Below are 19,017 nucleotides of genomic sequence, written 5' to 3' on the forward strand. Positions count from 1 at the left end.
GGTGGTTGTGGTTGGAAAGACCGCTGTCCCCTAGAAAACATGAATTGCATGAATGCACTGTGTATGAAAGACTGAAATTCAGTTGACCATCTATCTCCTTGTTCCTCATAGCTGGCACCAGCCTCATCTGGGACCAATGTGGCCTCAGGACCATGATGGGAAGATGATGAAGAGGAGCGAGGGGGACCAGCCTGCACAGTTTCCTCTTGAGGAGACCAAGCCCTTGGGACATCATGAGAAGTTGTGAATGGGAGCTCAGACAAGGGAGTGTCCAATGGAGCGGGGGAAACCACATTAGCCTCACTGGACCTGAGCCTTTGGGCTTTGGAAAATTCTCTTTCCAGTGCCAAATGTCTCCTCAAGGCCTCTCGCTCGGATGTTTGAGAAGGCTCCTTAGTAGAAAGATGTTTTGTCTTAGCCTTTTTCTTTCTCCCCGCATCCAAATCAGTAGATCTGTGCTTTGCTTGTGCGGGGGGAATACCAGAGCCCTGTGGTGCCTGAGGTGATGGACTGTCTGCCATTGTGGTCTAGATATTCTGAGTAGGAGATATCCAGAAGTGGGGGGAACCCAACACGCAGATCTGAATTGACAGAGATGGAAAACCGATCCTAGCTCTGCACAACAGCAATGGCAGGGACAGCCAGACAGCTTCCTAGAACTCTCTGTCTAGGCCAGTGACAAATGCCACTCTCTATGAGGAACAGGTGGTGTAAACAATTCCCCTTCGTTCAACTCACACCAAAAGACAAAGATATGTGACAGAATCACCAAGTGATGAAACCAATAATCCTATATAGTTCAGGATCAAATCAGTGAATTGTATGGAACAAGCTGTAAACTTCCCCCCAGTTATAGGCCTGAAAACACAGGCCAGTAGAGAATAGGCAAGCCTCAAGCCCTTAAGAGGGACTTCTGTGCCAAAAACACACTCAAAATGGCGGCCATGGCTAAAGCCACACTCAAGATGGCGGCCGCCCACAATGACCCTCTCAAAATGGCGACCGCACCTTGCACACGCGGTCAAAATGGCAGCCGCACCTGTTCTGAGCCTCCGAGAAGACGAAAAACTCAGGAGGGAGGAATGGAAGGAATCAGTTTCCCTGAGAAAGCAATAAACTCAAGAAACAGCAGTTTTGTTAAAAGAAGCACTCTCCCTCCGGCTTTCTTTGAAAAAGAAAGAAACTTGCTGTTAATTGTGCAGCCTCCACTGCGATCTGAGTCCTGCCGCCAAAAGGGAGCCTCGATGTGACGAGACCAGAGAGGGAAGCCTCCGAATGGCCTGAGTCCTGGGCGACTCCGATTTACAAGAACCAGCTGGTAGGCTGGTTCGCACTCCGTTGTGCCATCTGATCGGCGGAGGAAACACCCCCGCTCGGAGAAAGGGAGGCCTGCAGCCTTCTTCACAAGAGCCTAAAAGGCTCAAAGCCAGAAGGCCCCGTTGAATTTAGAATTTGGAACTCTGCCAATTTGGACCCAATTACACCAGTAAACAAGAGAAAAACTATACTTTAAATAATTAAAGGAAAATTTGACCTAATTAACTTAAAACAGTATAGAATAAATGCAAAAACTTAGCATAGTTGAAGGAGCCAGAATATCTGCGCCTTGCTGAGCACGAGACTAAGTCAAAACTGGGAAGGCACACCCTGAAGGAGGCGTGGCCAAAGTTCTGACCTAGTCTATCTGGGCAGGAAGGCTGAAATAACCCATCCGGTGGATTCTACACTCATCATGCTGGAGAAAATTGCAAAATATTGTTTTCCAAGTGCATCTAATTTAATCATTTCCTTTTATTCGGCTTTTGATCCAAAAGCTGATATTTCCAAAAAGCTGGAAATAATTCAAAAGTTTAATTCTGCTTTCTCCAATCTAGGCACCCTCCAGATGTGTGGATTTCAGTGCTTAGAATTCTCTACAATGCCCATGCTGAGAGGGAGATTCTAGGGACTGAAGCAGTGATGGGATTCAGCCGGTTCGCACTGATTCAGTAGAACCGGTAGCTAAATTTTGCTGAGTTCAGAGAACTGGCCGAATGCACACTGCTTCCGGACGTCCAGTCTAGGCCTCAGAGGCCCGGAGAAGGACTCCCAGACCTAGAACAGCCCGCCGGAAGTGCATGGATGCCACTTCCAGAAGTCCATTCTAGGCCTTGGAGGCCCAGGCCTGCATCCAATAAGAGATTCAGGTATTTGAATCCCACCACTGAAATTCATACATCTGGGAATGCCCTGGGAACCATTTGATTCACAACGATATACAACGATATACATTTTCTGATATCAAGTAGGGCTACTGAGAGATTTCTCCATGTTTTGCTCAGATGTTTTCATCCAGAAGAATCATTCTCAATAAACATTAATTTGCATTTTTGGACTAATTTTTAAAATCATTTAGAGTGCTATTCAGTGTATGTTTCAGTAAGGTTCAAGTCCTTCATAGGGGGTTCCAGGACAAGTCCTAAAACATGCACTGCCATTAAAAGCCAAAAAACAAATTAGGGCATATTATCCTATAGAGAAGCTAACATATATTAAAAAATAGCAATAAAGCAGGTCACTGTATACATATGACAGGTAAGCAATACATTTAGGACTTCAGTTCACATAATACATTATTCATGGTTTCTTCCTTTCATTTTAATAATGGCATCCATAAAATCAATGCTGTAAATTATCAGTCTTTTTCTCAAACCAATAAAGCCATGTTCTCTGTAAAAGGTTACCGTATTCGCCTTTTTAAAAGCTAAAAATATGACAACCAAGAAGGCCCTTGGCTATCTACTTATTTTATGTGTATGTTGTTGTTCAGTGTATTCAGCATTGACCCATGAAATAGTTGATTCTCCACAACATTTGCCTCCCTCTTCAGTGGTATCAAAATCCCCAAAAGAGCCAGGAAAAGTGAGAGTTTCATACTCCACACATACATTCCCTCCAGCACAAAAATAGTAAAAGGGCAGGGGAAAAAAATCATACTCTTTTAAAGCACTAGGGACCGAAAGGAATGGAATGAAAATATCTGGGAATTGCAAAAATAAGTACAGTTGGTTTTCATGCTGTTTTGAAAGTCTAAAGCCATCTAAAAACTTATACATTTTTCCAGTGATTGTTAAAATTGCTGATCTGATTGTGTTTCAGCAGTAAAGTCCTCAGAGTTCTAAATCTAGACTACATCTGGTCTGCAGGTTATTCATCTCTGTCTAACATAACGAAGCCAGTTTCTATCCCAGAAACTATTTGAGAAACAGATTAAAAACTGTTTTCTATAATCAACCAAGAGACTAGGCTAGCTTGCTGGCCATCAGTTTTAATATCTCATCAAAAGGACCATAATCTCTACATTACCTAAATATTTACTATCAAGGAAAGAAATAGTGGGGCCTTAAAATAAAGGTGTCAAATCAACATGTAGCAGGAAAATTTCCATGATACCTATAACTGAAGGATTGAAAATAAAGTGCCAATATTATACATAAACCATGGTACCACTATCCTTTGAAATACAGCATACAGCTCAAGTCATCTAGTATCAAAAAGATTGCTCCAAAAGTTGTAAGAAGTAGCAACTAAAATGATTAGTGGGCTCAAGCAATTTTTTTTCAGTTTTAAAAACACAGTTTATACAATGGTAGAATGTTGTAGCAAAAATGGAAAGAAAGCAAAGCTCGGTTAATATGGGACACTTACTTGGGACAGCACTTTAAAAGAGTTGAATAAAAGCAGAAGTTGGTGCACCCAGAAAGATATATAACATTTTGGTTTCTTGGGGCTAAGATGAGCTTTGCTTCAAGCAGAAAAATAATCTTGAAAATATCATTTTTTTCTTTTCACAATACTAAATTTGGTTTATATTGGCAGAAAAAAAAGAAAACAAAGTATATGTATAGGCTCTTCATAGAAACATACTAGCTCCTTACTACCACATATTTCTTGTTCATTTAAATAAACATAAGATTGAATCTAATTGTTTTAATTATTCAACTCACTGCCTAAACCAGTAGAATGGTTCAGATAATTCAAACTGTTCCTGTCTCTTTTGCTTTTACAATCTTATTTCTGTAATTCCCATCAATCCTCACTTTTACCTAAATCCATTTCTTCAACTCCCTGATCATTTTGATGAGACATCAAAAAATCCCAACTCTTGAAAGACCCCAAAGGGGCATGGCAGAAAACTGCGAAAGAGCTCAGTTCAGTGGATTTTAAGCCACATTTTTAAATACTGGGTAAAATTAGACCACTTCTCAAGCTGGTCTAAATTTATTCTTTCCCATTACTTACAATGGAAGGTATTTTTTAAAAAAATTCTAAAACAAACAAACACCAGGAAAAAGAGAGAACATACTTCCTTCCTGCTTCTGCCACGGTGACCTGTTGTTGGCAGGTCATTTGGAAATGTAAGAATGCTCCGAGCAGAGAATAGGAATGCCCTGCAGGAAAGGTTTTCTTTTAAGCCAATTTGACAATCTCTTTGATAATCCATTATCAATTATCATGGTTTATGATCATGTGTACAAGTTTATCACACTTCCAGAAATTAACCTATTTATAAAAAAAAATGTAACTATTCAAAAGTATCAGCCAATACAATGCCTCAAAGCCATTCTAAGAAGCCTTGACCAAATCCATATAAAGAACCTTCAAATTTACTTTAGTGAAAGAACCACAAAGTGGTAGCAAGGTTTCTGTTGATTATTTAGATTTTCTAAGCATCTAAAGCAAATCTGGTCACATAGAGGCCAAATAACTCAAACAACCTGAGAAGCTAGAGGAGTACCATTAAAATCATCAACGAAGTTGGGAAAAATACACATCCTGATATAAAGACAGAACACTTCACACTAAATGAAATGATAAAACTAAGCACACAAAAAGCACTCTACTTACTGAGATGATTATAAAAATAAAAAAGCAATTAAAATAATGAGATGTAAAAAATTCCAGTGGCACTTCCTTACAGGTACAAAACTCAGACACCACAGTTCAAGAATTATGTCACCAGTAAGTAATACTGGTTCAAGCACCTCTGAAATAACACTTTGCAAATGATTAAAATGCATCAGCATTCTGGAGCCACGTTTAATTTAAATATTATTAAAACTGATTCCTGGCAAATTTTATGAAGATTTTATGACATAAAATTTATTATAAAACAATTTATGACATAATACAAAATGTCATAAAACATGTCATGTGCTGATGTTTGACTGCTATACATCTCTGAATGTGTCCCAGTTTTTTCAGTGAAGGCAGTACATTAGAATCTCTATCATTGTTGAAGGCATTGAGGAATCTGATAAGAAAATATCTTTGAAAGGATGACCCAAGGGGTCAAGAGGCTGCCTAGTTTTTTTAAATGTGCAATTGGCTCCAAATGCAAGTATGTTAGAATTAATTTTGTTTTGGGACACATCAAGTAACTATTGTGCTCCCTTTCATGCTATACAATCAAATTTCCATAATTAAAGATGCCTTTATCTGTTCCTTCAGTCTGTTAATTTATTGCTGAAAATGCTTGAACAAGGTAAATTACTTTGTCCCCAGAATCTATCCTGCTATGGCTTCCTATACTGTTATTCCAATTTTCTAGGGCAGACATGTCAAACACAAGGCCTGCAGGCCAGATCCGGCCCACAATTGGCCGATATTTGGCCCCAAGGATGCTCTGGAGATGGCGAGGGACTGGCCCCCATTGCTCTAGACCCAGTCAGCTCGGCGGACTCCAAGGCACACACACAGGAAGTGATGAGTGCGATGGCATCCAGCAGCAGGGAATGTGTAGCCTGCTGTGAATACTGGGCCAGCCCTCCAGCAGCAGCGCTATGGTGGCACCGGCAGCACACGGAGTCAGGGGGGGTGCATGTAGTGTGGACTGCCGGACATGCCTACTCTGTCCCATCTCTTTTCGGTTGGAGAGCAGGTCATCACTGGTCATCTCCTCAGCCCCCTTGAGGGTCTTGCTATGGGCCCATGGGTGGAGCGCATTCCCCTTGTGTACCTCAGCACCTGCCACAGCTGTGGCTGCCAGCCACTCACACAGGTTCATTAGGCTGCCACCCAGAGCTGCAGGCCCACCTAGCACAAAGGAGGCGAAGCAGTTGGCTAGGAAGCCCCGAGAAGAAGTGGTAAACCACACCCAGGGCCAGCAGGCAAAAGGCCACCCTGAGTGGGGAAAGCTGGATCCCCATCGGTGCCATGGCCACCCAGGCCCAACAGAGATGAGGGAGAGGCACGCAATCCTGGCTGGGACTGTGGGGCCATGGTGCTGATGGGGATCCGGCTTTCCCCACTCAGAGTGGTCTTTGCTTGCTGGGTATGCTCTACCACCTCTACTCAGGGCTTCCTAGCCAGCCGCTTCATCTCCTTTATGCTGGGCGGGCCTACTGCTCTGGGCAGCAGCAGCAGCAGCGTAATGGACCTGCATGAGTTGCTGGTAGCACCGGCCTGAGGTGGGGCCAAGGTGCGTGAGGTGCATGATGGGAACAGGTTCCATGCATGGGCCAAGACCAAGATATGCGAGGGGGCAAGGAGATGACCAGCAGCGACCTGCTCTCCAACTGCAAGCAAAAACAGTTAGGATGGAGTAGGCGTGTTGGGCGATCTACATCACATGCCTCCCTCTCCTGTACTCCGCCTGTTGCTGGAGGGCTGGCCCAGTATTCACAGCAGGCTGAGGAGCCCCAGAGTGTGCCAGTCGAGGGGCTAGCAGGCTGTGGCTGCTGACAGACACCGTCGGCCCCCATGCACTCGCTGGCCTATGTGTGCGGGGGCCAATGGTGTCAAGCAGCAGCCACCCTGGCTCCTGCCTCACCTTACCCCATAGGACAAGCCTCCTGTCCACTGCCCCACCCACCAGAGACCCCCTGGATCTCTCCCAACCTGTACTGCCCCCACAGGCATCCTCCCTCATGAACAATGTTAAGGTGGCCATGCCCACCCAGTCAGGCACGACCACTGCAGCCACGCCTACCCAGTGGGCCATGTCCCCCTGGCCCTCTGAAAGCACCACAATGCTGATGCGGCCTTCAATGAAATTGAGTTTGACACCCCTGCTCTAGGGCCTCGTGCAGCAGTTCAAAAGAAAGCTCAGAACATTCAAGTGCAACAAAGAAGACAAACATTATTTGGTCAAGATTAATAATGGAACACAGCTCAAATATGCAGTGGTGCTGTCAAGGGCAAGAAATTTTGGGGCAAACTTAACATGGTTACAACAAGGCTGAATTATGAAACTCCACATAGCAACCACATCTCATAACACTGATATGGTGGCTCAACTTAAAAAATCCTAAGGTGCTCACCCTGTATATATCTCCAATCAAAACTCTAAGAGAGACTGCTTTACTGTGACAGAAGTGTCTCCATTTTTTCAAGACTTTGCACAAGCCAATTAGATTACCACCGATTAATGTTGTATGATATTACAGATAGTCCTTAATATATAACTATAATGGAGTCTGCCCCTTACAGTTGTAAAATGGGTCAGTCATATGACTAACTTAAATTACCTATTTTGCAGCAGTCATTAAGTGAATATGGCACCATTAAGCAAACATTGCAATTGTTAAGTGAACCAAACCAGAAGACAGCAAAACCATCAGAAAACTCAGAATCATCTCTCCGATGAGAGGGACAGTGCATCAATTTAATTAATTAATTAATTAATTACATATGATCATATGACCATGGGATGTTGCATGGAAATGCAGCCATACTGCTGAGTGCTTGAAATTTGGTCATGTGATCGCAGGAGAGGCCCAAGTGTCAGAACTTCAAATCTGGATCATAAGGTCTCCTTTTCAGTGTAATTTCAAACCATCACTAGGCAACTGTTGAGGTTGTAAGTTGAGGCCTATCTGTTCTCAACATCATCTAAACAGGAAAGGAGATGTCCATAAAATAACTAGGCTTAGCATCTACTACTAGTTACCTGCATGCTGACAAAACTGATTAATATTCAACAAAAACTGTAACAATATTCTGAGGATACTGAATTAAAAAATTTTAATAAAAAAACTACACAGAAATCTAGAGGAGCAAATTTGCTTCTGCTCAAGTATAAGAACACACAGCTTGCATTTTTGGCTATGAGCATCTTCTCTACTTTATTAATCTGCTGTCTAAATCTTCTGTAAAACAATAACCCCTCTCAAAATGCTAATAAGAACATTTTCATTTGCCTTTTTCCCCTTTGCTTGAATGATCGTAAAGGTTCTGGTCTCATGACAATACAGTACCCCAAAAACAATTAAACAGGTAATCAGATTGAAATATAATCACAGCACACAGCACACTCGCATTAACATAATTTAGCTGCTGTCATCAGAAAAGCCAGCTCAAACATAACCATTTTATTCTGGAAAATGTTCAAAATCAGACCTTCTGAACCTTTGGAGGGAAGAGAATAATTTTGCCAATGGAAACTCCTCCCTTCTGATCACAGGGCCAGCTCTAGACATTTTATTGCTTTAAGTGTTTGTGCTTCACGGCTCTTTGAATGAAAGATGCAACTGTACAAAACTATGAGGGTACAAGAGAACAGGTTTCAGTTGTTTTAGATTGCTCTCTAAAAGATGAAGGAAGGAGAAAACGGTTCATAAAAACCAACTCCATTTTAACATGCATTAACGGCCACCTGCTGTACCTATCCCAGCACACATATGCTTTGCACAACTTTCTCAGCAAGACAGTTAATGGGAAGAATGTAATGGATAAATCTAAGAATTCTTTGTGTGAGAAATGACACCCAAACAAACTATGGATCTGCTAATGTTCTATTTCTGAAGAATGTCTTTCTGCATTACATCACTGCTGTTTCCAATGTTAAAAGACAGCATTGATTCACAACTTTACAGTCTATCACTTGGCGGCACCAAATAATAATAATAATGTGTGTGAGCCAGATTCTACACTGGAGCAAAAAAGGAACCTGAAATCAGTTTCATCACAACCCAACATATGGAAAATACTCCAGCCCTCCTCTCTCCTCCTGCCTCCCTTCCCAATGTTATTTTTAGGAAACCTTTCATGAGCAAGACAGAGGGAATAATATCAAAATATAACAAGGAATAGTCAGACAAAGAAAGCAAGAGTATACACAATTTTAAATTATCCTTTATCCAGTGCCTCAATGGAAAGATGGAAGTCTGATTCTATTATTCTTACAGGAATGCTTCTAGATGGAGGAGCCCATAATACTTGAGAACCAGTTCAATGGGCAGATGGGAGCTCAAATAGCACACTTAGAGGAACATCCTATGCAGCACAGAATTGAGACAGAAGTCCCTGCATTCTTTACAAAGTGCACGTTGCTGAGGACTAGGAAAGTATGTTCTACTTAAGCATCCTTGGCCACAAGCCAGGAAGCTGATGATGGGCAACTCACTTGTCATAGAATAAGTCACTGGTGCATTTCCATCTAAGGAACCCTGTGAACTGGTTCTGGACAAGTGTAACTGCATGCTGCCAATTTATTTTGAGGTTATTTTTTTTCCCCTGGCGGGCTCCCTTGCAATTCATTTCCGAATGGAGCCAAGCAAGCCTTTCTGTTCTTTTGAAAAATTGGAAGGTTTGTTGAATCTGCCTGTGGCCTGGATCCCCTTATTTACAAACTCTTGCTTCATTCTGCCACCAATGTCCTGATGAGAAGGCCTTTTAAAGGGAAAGATGCTTGACAGCTTTGCAGCTCCTCTTCATAAGATTTTTTTTTTTTTGGCAGATGATCAGATGAACAAAGCATGGAGTAAGGATCTGCAGAAGAACAAGAATAACTTTACAATATTTTCCTTTTGTAGGAGATATGAAGGAATTTTTGTTTCTCCAAGATCTACAACAGCTTAGGGAAGGTCAGCATTGTGATTCTTTATTTTGTATTCTCTCTGCTGTAAGACTATAAGCAATACAAATAATCACAAATTACCTTCAAACTATTTTTAAGATTCGGAAATGGAAATAGCAGTGTTCTACAAATGACTCTTAAAATTAATTCTTTACACATTTAATACCAATTGAGAGAGAGCAGAGTTAAGGCTTCTCCCTAACATTTTAACTTGGAACAATATTTCCCCCCAAAAAAATGATACAAAATCCAAACATGTGTCCTAAAAGCTGTGTAATAAAATGTTCAAATAAAGGGATGAGAAGAGAATTTTTCAGTAATTGATTAATTTTTCATAACATTGAGTTTAAGAATGGATGACTATCTAGTCCTATAGAACCAGGATGCTTGTCAGGTTTTCTCCCATAAATCTAGTTTTGACTCTTCTGCTAATTTTTAAGTACTGTAGTTTGTTTAAGTGATCAAAAGTTTACAAAAACTTTTTTTTTTATTTCTTCATATAAGAATGACCTTTGGCACACACGTTTCACTTGTTGTAATTCTATACACGCAAATTGGGAATTGAAACAGAATTTGGATTCTGAGATCCAAATTTGACCACTTTTTCAAAAAGATAAATATCCAGCTTTTGTGGCTGTAGATACATTTCCTGCTGAAGGCAACAATGTTCACTGAGCAGATCCAACCATCTTTGCAACCACATGTCTCTCCAATTTTCCTAACATGTATAATTAGGAATTCTCCTCTTAACTCTCTTTGTTATCCAACTATATTGTTTTTCAAAGGCAATATATCCAATCTCTACCTCCAAAGTAACAAAACGCACACACATTAAGGATGCAAACTGCAAACATCAGATAAAAACCCATAACCCATGCCCACACTTCATTCTAGTTTGATTGCTGATTTTATGGAGGAAGTTCTTGACTTTACAGTGAATATTCTAGATTAATTATTAAAGATGCCTCCACTACGGCTAAGGCAAACAGAGAAATTACAAATTGATGGTTGCAGGAGGTTTTATTTCCTTCATTTTGTTATTTTCTACATTGTACAGGATTACATTTATATGAGTCTGCACAAAATGGAGTCATATTGTAATGTTCTATTGAACAATACACCCTTAAGTGGATTCTTAAAACAATATTTCCTTAAAAGTATTATCTTGGTTCTATTTATTGTCCTAATTATACTTTCTGAAAAAAAACAGAAAAACATAAAACATTTTCCTTTGTTTTAACTACTAGATAATGAAATAAATTTCACTAGTTTATACACACACACACACACACACACACACACAATTATATACACAAATTCGCAGCATAGTTCAGCTGCTGTAAAGTCTCTCACAAGTTTATTCAAATGGGCTCCATTACAATTCATAGAATTCAGGTTTTAGAAAAAAATGAAGATAGGTATTTGGATTCTGCCTTTGGCCCAGCAACTTTTAAGATATATGCATTAACCATCCAGTTAAATATCTTCATATGATGAGAAAGAGATCACCGCTTTTTTAAACCTCCCCTGTAGAAGTTAAAAGATTCAAAACATTCAAGTTGCCAGGGTTATGATCAATGCAGTGTTTTTCGAAAGGCCTGTTTCGAGTCTAATTGCGGACACCTTGCCTGAGTTTAAAATAAACATTCTTCAAGTTTTAAGAAATACATTTAAATTTCATTTTTGTTAATAAGGCCTCAAATGTTTTCAATTTTTAGTTTTATAAGCAATCTATACATTTATAATTAAATTATAATTAGTTAGCATGCTGGCTGCTAAAACACTTCTGTTCAAACATTAAATTACTACGTGAGAATCAGAATGCTGAACTCAGTAAAAGCACTAGGATAGAAAAATGCCCAAACTGACCCACAGTACCTTCTTTAGCACTGGCCTACGGTTACAAGTCCAACCTTCATTTTTGGAACACCCTCCAAGCTGAAAATCATACAGATTCATGTCTTCTTCCTTCCTTGCATTTCAGCATTTCAAGCTGCTATTTACACCACTCACCTGCCCTTGGCTTGCAACAGAGAACAGAAACAACACTTCAACCATGAAGTAAAACTATGGCACTCAAGAAAAGGGCCTATCTCTATTATTATGAGCTTCAATTGAAATATGGCACTTGGCCTAATATGTTATAAGACCTCATCATCCAAATACTTTTTGAACAATACTTGCTGATTGTGTTTAAAAGATTGGGTTTGCTGAAATCATTATTCTTCATTTTATTGCTCACCCATCACCCCCACACACCGCAATCTCTGGCTGAGCTCTAGACCAACAGATCATATTTAGCGATTCCAAAAATATTTTAAAAGAATATCATTCATTAGTTTTTTATTTAAATTCAGGGTTTTTTTAATCACTTGGCTGGTAATTGATGCTTCCATTCTCCAAAAGTAAGACTTTTAAAAATAATCCAAATAATACAAGTTTATTACTAGAACTCCATAACTGTGGTTTTTATTCTTACATTTGCCTAAAACATAATTTTTGCCCTAGTGAAAATCTCATGGTCAACGGCAGTCATGTCCTATCTATATTCATCCAAATATTTACAAGATCTTTCATATCAATATATTTCCTGGGTTTTTTTTTCCAGAATAATTGTTTATTTCCTTGCCATACAAATTATTAACTAGATAATTTTATAAGCATTAAGAACTTCAGTATTCACATTCCAGCAAGCGTGATGTCTCCCTGTGCTCTAAACAACTGTGATAGAATATGGCTAAGGTATCTAATTTATATTGACATTTCAATATTTCAACCCCTGGCTTGTACTAGCATCAATATTTGCTATTAGACTCTCTTTTGCCTAAAATGAGCAAATTTCTTTTCTAAGTTACCACCCTTAAAAGTCTTACTACACAAGTTTTTCCACGCCTGCCATGAAATGCAAAATGCTCTTTCGAATTGCTCCTTTATTTTCACACAGCTGGTAGAAGAGAATTTCTTGGTGGATTGTGCCCTTCAGTTTCAGGTTTTCTAGGCTTTTGTGTATTCTTAATGCTATGTTTCTTTCTTTTCTTTTCTTTTTAATAAAACTTTTGTTTCCAAAGTAGTAGAGAGAATAATTCTAAACCAAAATACTTGGTCAGAAAGAGTTATGCATGCAAGTCAGAGAAGAGAATAGAAACATTTGGAAACAGTACAGTATACTATAGCTAGAATAAATCTAGAATACTATCAGTAAAAAACAAAGTATTCTGCATAAACCAGAAACACCACTATGAAATGAACAAATCAGTTATTTTCTAAAAATCTATTTTCAGTTCTTCAAATATTCAAATTAACAAATGGTAATAAAAAACATTACAAATAAACTATACAATTATATAACCCGAAAGTTAAAGTATTTTATTAATAAATATACACTTGCATATGCGCGTGCACACACACACACACACAGGCTCACTTTATTCACACTTTTAAAATAATAGTTAGGGAGTATTTCTTATTTAAAATAATAGCATTTCCTCTCCTAAGAGGTGGAAATAATACTTTTTGCTGCCATGAATCAATTCCAAAATTCATAATGTTGGTTTACTTAAAAAAAATGGAAAATCATCTACCTTCTCTTACCACAGCCAAGACTCCTTTTTTCTAAAGCTGATTCCACCAGCAGCACTGCCACCAGCAGCAGCAGCAGCACCACCACCAACTCTTATGGTTAAAAAAACAAAGACCGGGTTTGCTAGAAGCTGCTACGCAAAAAGTCGCTGGTATTCTCCAAACTGCTGGTTGCTAAAATATTGCCAAGAGATGTGGGAGGGGGTGAGGTTTTCTACTGTGTTAAATATCCAGGTCTCTGCAAGTCTTTTAAAGAGTCTTATGCACAGCAAGTAAAAGTGCTTTCAAAAAATTCAGTTCTGAAAAGAAATATCAAACAAGCATGCTAGATTGTTTCACAAGAACCAAACTGATTTAGAGCTAAATGTTTTCACTATTATTTTCCTTTTAGAACAACTATTTTCTCTTACTGAATCCTCCCTAGTATCTCAGCACCTTGAGCCCAGTCTTCTGTTGTATCTACCTATGTCTGCTCTCTCTCCCCTCTAGGAGAAGAAAAAGCTCTGTGATTTAATATTTCTCTGTGTTAACAAAATCAAACATACAAATATAAAATTAATCACACTGGAAAATGAAGCCCCATATAAAAAATATTAAACGGTCAGGTGATAAAAACACAACACAAAAGAATTCTTCAGGTACTTTATTTTAAAACCATTCAAAATTATGCTAAGAAACAACATTTCCAAGCAAGTTACCCAAAATGGTATGCAACTTCTATGAGAGAAAATAATGTTTAATAATTATTATTTGTACCGTGACAATTAATAAGCTTGGTAGGCATCTGCCTTACCAGGCAATTTATTCTTGAGCATTGTCAATGTCTTTCTCTTCCCTCACATATTCCATAGACCCAAAATGAGTAGTAGTAATAAGAGTCAAGGACAATGCAGAAACTACCTAGTGTGATAGCCATAGAAGCAAAACTGCAGTCGGGTTTCAGCATTAAATTAAGCGTTGTGGCTCAAAAAAGTGGGAGGCAATGTACTATATTATTAAAGTGGGAATACGCAATGTGGAGTGTGGAAGCGTGGAAAACAACATGATTAGAAATCTTGAAAAGGTTGAAAATTGACGTGTGAATCAGGAATGCAGGTTCACTATATTGCACATAGCTGCATTTAGATCAAGGAAAAGTGGACCTAGATAAAACCATTAGGTTAGGAACTTGTGGAAGTAGATCTGATAAAGAGTTTTAAAAATAGCCTTGTTTTAGTTTAGGAATTTAATTGAACTAGCGGTTATCCTGATCCTAACCCTTTCAACCACTTTTAGGATTCTTCTGTGGGTGTACCTCCTATTGGCAAAGAATTCCCTCAACAATGGTGGGTGAGGAAAGTGGAAGAGGGCATGGTAACTGAGTGATGCAGACCATTCACCCCATAGGTTTTGGATGAAGTACACCCGGTAGTCTTCCTGACTTACTGTATTGAAGCATGAGCTTTGAGGGACACCAGTGAGTTTGCATGTAATTTTTTTAATATAACCTCCATGACCCCTCTATTTCATGAAATATAACCTACACATATGTTTGAAGTGAAAGTGTCCCACTGCTAGGAGTGCTTAGTGATCTTCCTTTGACACTGGTCCATTTGAAACCACTAATACCTAAGACCACATCCATCAATTCTTCTCTTCCTTGGTATTATTATTATTATGCGGTCACCAATTGTCCTGCTCACCGTCCTATAAAGGGTGAAAAGGAAATAAAAACTTTACCCTATTTCCAACTTTTCTACACATTTTTTGGAGTCTGTTCCACACTTATATTCTTGGACTGGACTGTGCACCAAAAACTAATCTTTGCCAAAGAAGAGTGGGATCAAAAATAAACTTTTGTGATTTATGGAAGTGGGAGGGGGGGGCCATCCTCCTTGCCCTGGAACTGACAAACAGAAAATCTGCATGTCTGTTAGGAAGGCAAAGCCTTTCTTTCTTTAGAATCAGCCGTTAACTGTAAGTATATAAGGCAGAAGCTGAATTCAGATGTTCCAGTTTTTAAATTAAAAAATTTGGCTTTAAAGAAACTATCCACTGACTCAGGCCTGCTTTTTTCCCAGCACTCACCATGAGATCCACACAGATTTAGAAATAAGTCCATTGAACCTGATGAATCTTAGCTATGACTTTGTGTAAAACAGGACCGAGTAACTGCAGTCCTTTGCATGCTTCTCAGGATCACAGCAGCTGCTGTTGCAGCTGGCAAGACCTTCTAGCCCCTTCATGAAGAGAGATTCTGAGCTCTGCCAGGCCTCTGAACAATCTACATCTCTAACTCCTTTTCTTCTGCTCTTCACCATGGTGTCTCTTTTCTCGCAAAGAAGCCTGCAACTGATCTATAGAAATAAGCATTCATTTGCAGGTTTCAGTTCAAAGCACTATCTTTTTCCCAGGCCACTCTGGCTGTCTTACTTACCAGCAGGTTGGAATGGAAAATGTACACGCAGATGTTGCTAGCTAGATATCAGGCAAGGATTATTCCTAAACTTCAAGTAAGCCTTGCTTGTGTGTGAACTGCAGAAGGCTGCTCTAATGGTAACAAATTAAAACAACAGCACCAAGAGCTCATCAGCCTCAGAAGTAGGCCCAGCTCAGTCTGTGGAATAGCTGCAGATAAGTCTCATTTTCTAATGAAATCCAGAACTGAAGGCCGCAGCATGACTAGAAGCAGAGATGGGGCTGTTCAATTCTTCTCTGTCATTTTTTTCTGCTCAAAATTATCCCCAGTTACTTTCTACCAGCACAAGAAGAGCATACAACTTCCCTACAAATGAAAGATGAGCATTTTTGATGTGAAAAGTCTACTTTCCAGTTAAAACAATAAAAAACTATGAGAGCCTTTTGTTACTCTGCAGATAGTACAAATATTGTATACAAAATTAAATGACTATCAACATACCAAATAATAATGGGTGAAGGGGCAGCCTGCTACTCCCCCAGTGTTACAGGAGTACAATTCCCATAAGCCCCAGAGTAATCAAAGGTGATTCTTAACTGGCTAGACTATCAGAACACTAGCTTATCTATCCCTATCATAGAATCACTTCATATCCTTTATCTTATCCAAAACAATCATCCACAGATAATCTATCACTCTTTTCTTCCAAAGAGATAGCACTATACTATCAAAACTCTTTCCAGTCTTCCAAAATGATGTGCATGCAAATTCTCATCACAATAGTGTTCACCATACAGTGAACAATACAGGCCATAATTAAAACTGAGCATATTATACTGTGCCATGTTCCACCAATTTTGGATGAGCTTTGAACCAGCAAAAACCAAAAGTTAATATTCCCTCTAGAATCAATCTGAAAGTTCTATCTATCCCTGAATGAACAAATGGTGGCTCTTCTTTTGGCATTCTCTTACCATGATGTTCTTTTTTCTTTCCTTTTTTTAAACATTCAACTAAATTTTGTTCAGGTTTAAAAGGTTGCAGGACAAATCAGATTTCACATAGATGGTTTATTCCAAAAATGTAAAATCAAATACCATAGCAAGTCTGCTGTCATTCCACATTTACTGACATTCATCATCAAAATGAGTAAATGTCTTCTATTTTTGCACCAACTGCTGTAGAATAAATCCTTCTGCAATTCACACATTATATTTGAACTGCATTTTGTTGGCAGTATTTTTACTAGCAAATAGCCTGCACTGTTTAACTATCAACAATTATTAATAGATCAGGATATTGATATTAATAATAATGGAAATGATGCCACTACTAGGTGAATGCAAAAGTTCTGTTTGCAGTCAGTACCTAAGTCTATAACTATGGGTTATGATTAACTATAATAAAATAATGTGATCATTCAATTGCTCTAGTTTACAAGAACATTTCATACAGCAGTGAGATTCACCTTACTGTTATTTTGCAAGCTTCACGGATTGCTCAGGAAGCCTGACCAAAAAGCAGCAAATCAGTTTTCCTATTCAAATACAATAGACTTTTACAATCTTGTTCCACTGGTAAAATTGGTAAGATCAGGTGCTGCATTTACTCATTCATTCAAATGAGCACCACTTCTCTCCCAGGATATTTAGTTTCCTCCTGTGTAATCTTTTAATCCACTACCAAAAATACTAACTATTCATAGTGGAAAAGACTATGGCTTGGCCATTGCCACATGCTTTCCATCTTTAAGGTGAAGGTGAGCTCATGCTGCCTGTGACATTTTTCACATACCAAACAGAAAGCCACCATTTACAGCATGGCCCCATTGTTCTTCACCCCACGAAAGTGACTTCTTGAGGGCAGTACAAGCCAGGGAGAACATTTCATCAGAAATAAGATGAGAAAGGCAAACAAATCTATTTTGCAATCTGAATTTCAACAAAATGAATCCCAACACAAAAGCTGAAAAATATTCTTGCCCTTCTCTGTTTGTAGGTCTGTGCAGGGCACAAGACCTCCCCAGGCAAAAGCTGCTCCCTCCAGCTTGCCTGGCCCAGGGAGTGGGGCAGCAAAGGAGAAAGAGACTTTTAGCAGAAGGTAGGCTAATGTTTTTCATTTGGGGGAATGTTTTTCCTGCTTTTAATTGACCCAGAATACCACAAAATACCCAGAAGCATTTCCTAGAAGCATTCTGTCGAAGTCCATGAAATATCCCCCACCCACCCTTTTGCAGGCGCAATCGCGAACCGGCCTGCAACAGCCTGACTCAGCTCCATCAGAATCCGGGAGAAGCGCAATTTGCTTTTCCGCATTCAAAAAGGGAATAAGGAAGGTTTTAATTCAGCGGTCCTCGTAGTCGGGCCTTCCCGCTTTCCCCCGGGAAGCAGCGCCAGTTTGGAGCTACCTCCTCCACCAGCTCGCGTGGAGGGAAAAGAAACTACAAAAAGAGCCCCCACGACTGCTTTAAGACACATCTTTCTTAAGTTCCCCTCAAAACCAGTTACAACCAAACCAGTTCTCAGGCTCTCTTTTGTAAATTAAAAGGAACCAGTCGCTGCTCTGGAGAGCCAAGAAAAGCTTCTTCGTAATGAGAAGTGTGGCACTCGGTTCTCCAGCACCAGCGCTTTCGGCTTTCCCTTCATCGCTTGGAGCGCAGGCAAAAATCTCCCAGCCTGTACTGCGTCTCGTTAGGGAACCCCTTCCTTTTTTCGAAATGCGTCGATTCTTGGCTGATCTCGTTAAACAACACACACACACACACACACAATTTCGTCTTAAAAGCTCCAAGGTGCAGCGCGCAAACAAACGCCCGTCTGTTTTCTCTCCCCGCCCACTCCGCTTCCATTTTATTTAAAGACCTCTTTACTTTTCATTCGGCGCAAGGAGCCGCGCAAACGATTCTAAGTCAAACCGTCGCTTTGCCTCTGGGGACAGTTCCGGAATTGACTACTACCTCCGCGCTCCTGAGGCTGCCTCATTTTTTAGCGGAGCCAGACCAAGATCGCAAGATCTTCGGGCCGCCGCTCTGCAGTTCCAAAGGGGCGCCTGTTTACGGGTTCAAGAAAGTTAACCGCCGCCTCTGCCTCGTTTGAATCTATTGTTTGTGGCTCAGAAATCCCACAGCGCTGTAGGGGAGATATTCTGTCGAGGGGGCCCTCCGCACCTTTTTTCACAGACACACCCTCCCCGGGGAGGCCAC

At 39.9% G+C, this 19,017-nt stretch overlaps 1 protein-coding gene across 1 annotated transcript in view; it reads right to left on the reverse strand.

Annotated features, from left to right (window-relative positions):
* The window catches only part of LOC120318860 (nuclear factor 1 X-type-like), a 122,266-nt gene extending 103,480 nt beyond the window's left edge, over positions 1–18,786 (reverse strand). Inside the window, exon 1 of the mRNA XM_039366970.1 lies at positions 18,772–18,786. The gene's annotated coding sequence lies outside the window, so the exon portion shown is untranslated. The remainder of the gene's footprint in view (positions 1–18,771) is intronic.
* Between the last annotated feature and the right edge of the window lie 231 nt (positions 18,787–19,017).

This window comes from Crotalus tigris, unplaced genomic scaffold (genome assembly GCF_016545835.1).
Source record: "Crotalus tigris isolate CLP2741 ecotype Arizona unplaced genomic scaffold, ASM1654583v1 scf7180000020503.524756, whole genome shotgun sequence".
Lineage (NCBI taxonomy): Eukaryota > Metazoa > Chordata > Lepidosauria > Squamata > Viperidae > Crotalus > Crotalus tigris.